This window comes from Sinocyclocheilus grahami, unplaced genomic scaffold, assembly GCF_001515645.1.
Source record: "Sinocyclocheilus grahami isolate Dianchi unplaced genomic scaffold, SAMN03320097.WGS_v1.1 scaffold633.1, whole genome shotgun sequence".
NCBI lineage: Eukaryota > Metazoa > Chordata > Actinopteri > Cypriniformes > Cyprinidae > Sinocyclocheilus > Sinocyclocheilus grahami.
Genome location: NW_015505812.1, coordinates 115927 through 123426, shown reverse-complemented (window position 1 = coordinate 123426; position 7500 = coordinate 115927). Strand labels below are relative to the sequence as shown.

The 7500-nt window shown below is 36.1% G+C and overlaps 1 protein-coding gene across 1 annotated transcript in view; it reads right to left on the bottom strand.

The window, feature by feature from the left end:
- Positions 1-7500, bottom strand: part of LOC107558141 (protein phosphatase 1 regulatory inhibitor subunit 16B-like) — a 53332-nt gene that overhangs the window by 11757 nt on the left and 34075 nt on the right. The window lies entirely within an intron of this gene.

Below are 7500 nucleotides of genomic sequence, written 5' to 3'. Positions count from 1 at the left end.
ATGTATTTCAATATTTCTAAATATTTCAATTATTGTTAATTTAGTCCATGAATGCTGCTGATCTAGTGTTATTTTAGTATCATTGAGAAATTATTATAGTTTTTTGTCCATATTTTGAATTGGATTTTACTTTTATATTTTCGCTTCATTTTTATATTTTTATGTTTTTACTTTAATTTTGGTTAAAGTTTTGGTAATTTTTTTGTTTTGTTTTTTGTCATTTTTATAATTTTTTTATTATTATTATTTAAACTATATGTCCATATTATTTATTTATTATTATTGTTAATTTTTATTATATTATTTATTTATTTATTACATTTTATTTTTGTTTATTTAGTTTGTTTTAGTACTAAATTAAACTAAATGTACTAAGTTAAACAAAATGAAAATGAAAAATATATTCTTTTCAACTAGCCAAAATAAAATAAGTTTGTTTTTTATTTTTTTATTGTTTATTTTACTTGAAGTAGCACAATTTTTTGTATGGTTTTAGTGTTAGTTAATGGTAATAACCCTGTGCTAATCACATTAAGATAACATGCTGAAAGCATCTCTCACACACACACACACACAGAGGTTCATAATGGTGTGTGTGTGTGTGTGTGCGCGTGCGTGTGAGTTGTGTGTGTGTGTGTGTGTGTGTGTGTGCGTGCACGTGCATGCGTGAGTGTGTGTGTGAGTGTTTGCGTGTCAGTGTGTGTGTGTGCATGTGTGTGCGTGTGTACGTGCATGTGTGTGCGTGTGTGAGTGTGTGCGTGTGTGAGTTGAGTGTGTGTGTGTGTGTGCGTGCGCGTGCGTGAGTGTGTGTGAGTGTTTGCGTGTGTGCATGTGTGTGTGTGTGTGTGAGTGTTTGCATGTCAGTATGTGTGTGTGCATGTGTGTTTGTGTGTGAGTGTGTGTGTGTGTGTGAGTGTGTGTGTGTGTGTGTGTGTGTGTGCGTGTGTGAGTTGAGTGTGTGTGTGTGTGTGTGTGTGCGTGTGTGAGTTGAGTGTGTGTGTGTGTGTGTGTGTGCGTGTGTGAGTTGAGTGTGTGTGTGTGTGTGTGTGTGCGTGTGTGAGTTGAGTGTGTGTGTGTGTGTGTGTGTGCGTGTGTGAGTTGAGTGTGTGTGTGTGTGTGCGTGCGCGTGCGTGAGTGTGTGTGTGTGTTTGCGTGTGTGCGTGTGTGTGTGTGTGTGTGAGTGTTTGCGTGTCAGTATGTGTGTGTGCATGTGTGTGTGTGTGTGAGTGTGTGCACGTGTGTGTGTGTGCGTGTGTGTGTGCCCGCGTGCGTATGAGTTGTGTGTGTGTGTGTGTGTGTGCGTGCACGTGCATGCGTGAGTGTGTGTGTGAGTGTTTGCGTGTCAGTGTGTGTGTGTGCATGTGTGTGCGTGTGTACGTGCATGTGTGTGCGGAACACATGAGTAATTACTGAAAACTGTTCATTAAACATCAAATATCTTCTGATTGGCTGAGACTGTGTGACATCACTCAGCGTTTAGTGTGGACAGACAAAGTGCTCACATAATTAAGCCATGAATGTTACATTCAAAATAAATGATATATTATTATAAACACATTACATTTATCAGTATCCAATTACAAATATGACCACAGACCAGATGAACACAAGAGACCAGATCCAAATAACAGAAAGCGTCTTGAAACATTCACAAATGTATTTCAATATTTCTAAATATTTCAATTATTGTTAATTTAGTCCATGAATGCTGCTGATCTAGTGTTATTTTAGTATCATTGAGAAATTATTATAGTTTTTTGTCCATATTTTGAATTGGATTTTACTTTTATATTTTCGCTTCATTTTTATATTTTTATGTTTTTACTTTAATTTTGGTTAAAGTTTTGGTAATTTTTTTGTTTTGTTTTTTGTCATTTTTATAATTTTTTTATTATTATTATTTAAACTATATGTCCATATTATTTATTTATTATTATTGTTCATTTTTATTATATTATTTATTTATTTATTACATTTTATTTTTGTTTATTTAGTTTGTTTTAGTACTAAATTAAACTAAATGTACTAAGTTAAACAAAATGAAAATGAAAAATATATTCTTTTCAACTAGCCAAAATAAAATAAGTTTGTTTTTTATTTTTTTATTGTTTATTTTACTTGAAGTAGCACAATTTTTTGTATGGTTTTAGTGTTAGTTAATGGTAATAACCCTGTGCTAATCACATTAAGATAACATGCTGAAAGCATCTCTCACACACACACACACACAGAGGTTCATAATGGTGTGTGTGTGTGTGTGTGCGCGTGCGTGTGAGTTGTGTGTGTGTGTGTGTGTGTGCGTGCACGTGCATGCGTGAGTGTGTGTGTGAGTGTTTGCGTGTCAGTGTGTGTGTGTGCATGTGTGTGCGTGTGTACGTGCATGTGTGTGCGTGTGTGAGTGTGTGCGTGTGTGAGTTGAGTGTGTGTGTGTGTGTGCGTGCGTGCGCGTGAGTGTGTGTGAGTGTTTGCGTGTCAGTATGTGTGTGTGCATGTGTGTGTGTGTGTGCGTGTGTGTGAGTGTGTGCACGTGCGTGTGTGTGCGTGTGTGTGTGTGTGTGTGTGTGCGCTGAACGTCTGAAGTGCAGACGTTTTCTCGGTGTTCTAGAGTCCTGCCCCTTTAATCTGCCTCTCAAACACACACTTACTATTAATGGACAGCTATATTTGACACCAACAGACAAGAGAAGCTGATTGAACAAGAAACAAGGACACAGAGAGAGAGAGAGAGAGAGAGAGAGAGAGAGAGAGAGAGAGAGAGATTTCTTATCAGACGCTATCAGTTCATGCGTTTCATTTCTCACAGCAGAGGAAATGAAGATGCTGTATAATAAAACAGACGCTTTAGATTGAGCCGTGTAAAGAGTTTGGTGTTGTTCGCTTGCTGTGTTTACAGTCTCCAGTGTCGGGGAGCAACTAGTTACATGTAACGGAATTACGGAATTTAACTACAAAATAAATGTAATTGTAATCAGTTACAGTTACTGAGAAAAAAATGTGGAATTAAATTAGAGTTACTTATGAAAATTTTAAAGATTACAAAGGGGGTTACATCTGAATATTTTCTCACGCACACACAGATTTAATTGATTTCTTTCATAAATTGCATTGACTGCTAAAATATGATCCTTTGTGTGAAATCCAGGCTAAAGTCTCAAAATCTAATTATGAGATAACGCGCATCAAAGTTTGATTTCAACCATTAATTTCACTATGATTTCAATCTTTGACATGGTCTCAGTCAGTCAGTAATAAAGATATCAATGTTACATTTTCATGGAATGTTCAACCTTATGAAGGAAATCACCAAAAAATGACTTTAGCTGGGTTTATACAGACAGGGTCACAAATATGACACCCCAGGAGTTTAGGACACATGCTTATTCCATAACCGTTTTATTTTTCCTAATTGGGTTTATGTATATGCGTTATTTTTTAAGATTAACTGTTAGATGCCAGTGTTTCCTGTCACAGCTATGCATAGATTTGATTTCAAAAACAGTATCATAGTTATTAAACTATATCTTGTTATGATTTTAAATCTGCATTTAACCTCAGAACGATCTCAAAGTGAAAAGAGGAGCTAAAGTCTGATTCTGTGGTGGCTGTGCTTTCAATTAAATTAAGTTCACCCGGCCTGTTTGAAAATGATTAACAGTTGAAAACATTAGAAAGTTATCAAATGTAATCAGTTACATTACTTTAATAAAGTAACTGAAGTAGTTACACTACTGGTTACATTTTAATAGAGTAACTTGTAATCTGTAACCTGATACATTTACAAAGTAACCTTCCCAGCACACACACACACACACACACACAGACTTGTGTTTGTTCTCCTCCACAGAAGACAAGGAGGAAGATCTTCTCAGTGCGGCGGCTGCATTCCTGCGCAGGGAGGAGACACAGACGCAGACGCTTCCAGAAGATAAAACCCGCTCCAGTAAACACACAGACCGGAAGCGCAGAACCGCACCCAGAGCCGCTCTCATTTATCACGAGGATGATGATGATGAGGGTCAGCGCTCTGAACGGGCAGATTTCAGGACGCCTGCGTGTGGGTTTGTGTCAGGACCTCTGGTGGGCTTTAATGCACAACCACACAATACACAGATGCATGCACTCGTTATTTCCCGAGATAACTGCAGGACCAGCGCAAACACTTCTGTTAGCACAAGCTGATCTGATTTTCTGTCTTTATCACACGCATCGCTGACCAGAGGAGTGTAACCAACACAACAACCACATCTCTCTCAGTGTTTATTTACACTTTTTATAATACATATACAATAATACAATAATGTACTGCATCTAATCTGAATCAGGCTTTCACAAACTGGGGTTTGTGAGATAACGAAAAGCTAATAATTAAATAAATCATAAAAATGCTAAATGAAAATAATTTTTTAAAATAAATTTAGTATATATATATTTTTTTTAAATGTATATATTTTTATTTTATACATTTATAGAATTTTATATAATTAATATTTTCCGTTTTCACATTATTTTGAGTAAAAGTTTTAGCAATTTTGTTGATTTTGTCATTTTTATCAGTTTTTAAATTGTCGCTATGGGTTTTATTTATTTGTTTTAGTTTATTTAGTTTTAGTTTAGTGCTTCAAGTTTTGAAAATGATAAATGTTTTTGCGCTTTGTATATTTATTGCATTTCTAAATATTTACTGGAATGATGATACTGCAGCTGCACACACGAAACCATTTGTATTTTCTTTAAATATTTTATTTTATTTATTATTTTTTATTTTATTTTATTTAAATATTTTTTTTTCTTTTCTTTTATATTTTTTATTTAAATTTTTTATTTTTTTATTTTTTTATTTTTTATTACGGTGTAGTTCAATAACTCAACAGCTCCATTCCAAATTAATTACATTTTTTATTTAGAATTTTTTTGTTTTAAATAAAGAATGTGTTAAACAGCATATCGGTTTGAGGACATTAATAAGCAGCTTGATAATGAGCAATAATCTGATGATAACGACTCTGTGAGACGATGATAATGATGCTGATGTCATATATTCAGATTAAGCTCATCACAGCAGCGTCTGATATGAATGAATGGATCAATAACGATCAGTGAGAATATCTGGCAGCATCGGAGCAGCCGGCTCTAAATCGCCTCGGTTAATTAGTGATATTGTGTGGATTAATAGAGCTGTGAGTCACTGATGGTTCGTGTAATGAGAGTGAGACGCTTCACGCTGAGATGAAAGATCATCACAAAACGTCTGTAAAACTCTCCTAATGAAGGACTACAGGCTGATCGCACAAGAACAGGTTTGAAAATGAAACTATAATGTGTTAACACGACTAATTAGTGACAGAATAGTTCAATAATAACTCGTCCGTCACATCTGATCTTTCTTCTCACGTCACGACCATGTACGGCATGCTAACAATACAAAACTCACAATTATTGTTAAAAACAGCAGCACCTCAAACAGACCATTTCTAGACATTTAAAAATGCGTATAACTTCCTGCAAATGTGCTGTTCTTCCTCAGTTTTTCCAGCACACATATCTAAACATTCTTAAATCAAGATGAGTTTGCTGGAGATTAGGGTTGCAAAGGGGTGGAACATTTCCGGAAGCTTTCCAAAAAAATCCCTGGAACATAAAAAAAAAAAAATAAATCCTGGAATGTTTCCGAAACTTACTGGAAATTTTCCACCTTTTTGCAACCGTACTGGAGATGCACAATAACAGAAGATAACGAGTCGATAAGTGAAAATGAAGTGAGTTTATGTTTAAAACAAGAGCAAATATCTGCCAATAGGGTCGGGAAAATAAACATAATTCAAAAGGAAAACAAGTAGATTTTTCTGACTCCATTTGGCAGATATTTGTTCTAGTATTAAAGGGGTCATATGATGCTATTTTAAAGATCATTATTTGGTGTATTTGGTGTAACAGAATATGTTGACATGCTTTAATGTTAAAAAAACACATTATTTTTCAAATACTTAAACTAATAACAAAACAGTAGCTGATTCAGAAGCGAAGTCAGAACTACCTCCTCTCCTAGGTTCACGAAACGCTCGTCCATAAAATGCATTGCTGTTCTGTTGTAAGTAATCTTAAAGATTCCTAAACGCATCTACTTCCGGAAGGCCAAATAAAGTGCTTTTGCTTTCGCCTAGAAACACACAGCGTCTCCCTGACATGCTGCTTCAACACTAACTGCGGTTACTGAAACCACGCCTTCTTTCTCTGCGTGCACATTTGGGCGCATTATGCTAATATTTCCACATAGTGAGGTAGATATGTGGGAGTGTGTTAGAACGAGCCGTTTTAGGGGGCGTGTCAGAGTCTTAACTTTGATAAAGAATATCTCTTTGGGTTTGAGACTTTAGTCTTTGCAACTTCAGGGATCTTATCTCTGCACAATCAGCTTGTAACACTCCAAAGAGAAAGGAAAACTTGAAATCGCCTCATATGACCCCTTTAAGCATAAACTTCACTAGAACACCTCTTCTGTCATTGTGCCTCTCCAGTAAATGCATCTTGATTTATGAACGTTTCGATATTTATACTGGGGGGAGGGGGGGGGATAAATACTGCATTAGAATGTGATCTGTAAGGAATTGACTTTACCAAACATCACTGTAAACAGCATTCATTCATCTAAATACGTTTCTGGAGTGATTCTAAGAGCCGCTTCTGTTTACTGCACACTCAAGTTTTCTCTCAAACATCTACTTTACAGCATGAAGCGCCTCTGCAAGCTGTCTATATCAGTAAATAAACATTAGAGGAAAAAGTATCCTCCTTTTCCTTGCATCACAGAGAGTCTGTGTGTTTCTGGAGCTTCATTTATCATTGATGAAGCTGTAAAGTGTGCTGGGATCTTCAGATGGATCTGTCCTGTACTGATGAAGTGTGTTCATAAAAGATGTATTTAAATATGGCTTACTAAGATGAAATAAAGTGAAATATAATGAGTGTATAGTCTAAGATTTCACAGAATGCTCTTCTCTAGTCTTCATTTCTCTGGTGAACTGACGAGCTGTGGACACTGATGACTTGCCTGAGGTAAATGAAATGCTATGTGATGTTTACAAGCGGTTTTAATCGCATCTTCATCATAATGAGACGTTATCATGTGATCTCTGGTGGAGTCCAAACAAGCCATTACTGAAGAATGACAAACATTTAATCCACATCCATCATCTCTCTCTCTGTCACACACACACACACTCTCACACGTCTGGTTTGCTATCCTTGTGGGGACTCTCCATAGTCGTATTGGTTTTTCTACTGTACATACTGTATTTTCTATTGCCCTGCACCTAAACCTACCCCTTACAGGAAACTTTGTGCATTTTTAGATTTTCAAAAAACTTCATTCCGTGTGATTTATTAGCTTGTTTACCCGTGGGGACCTCAATTTAGGTCCCCACCGTGACACGAGTCCCCATGAGTCTGTGTGTATTCAGGTTTAAGTCCCCACCAGGATAGAAAAACAGGTACACACACACA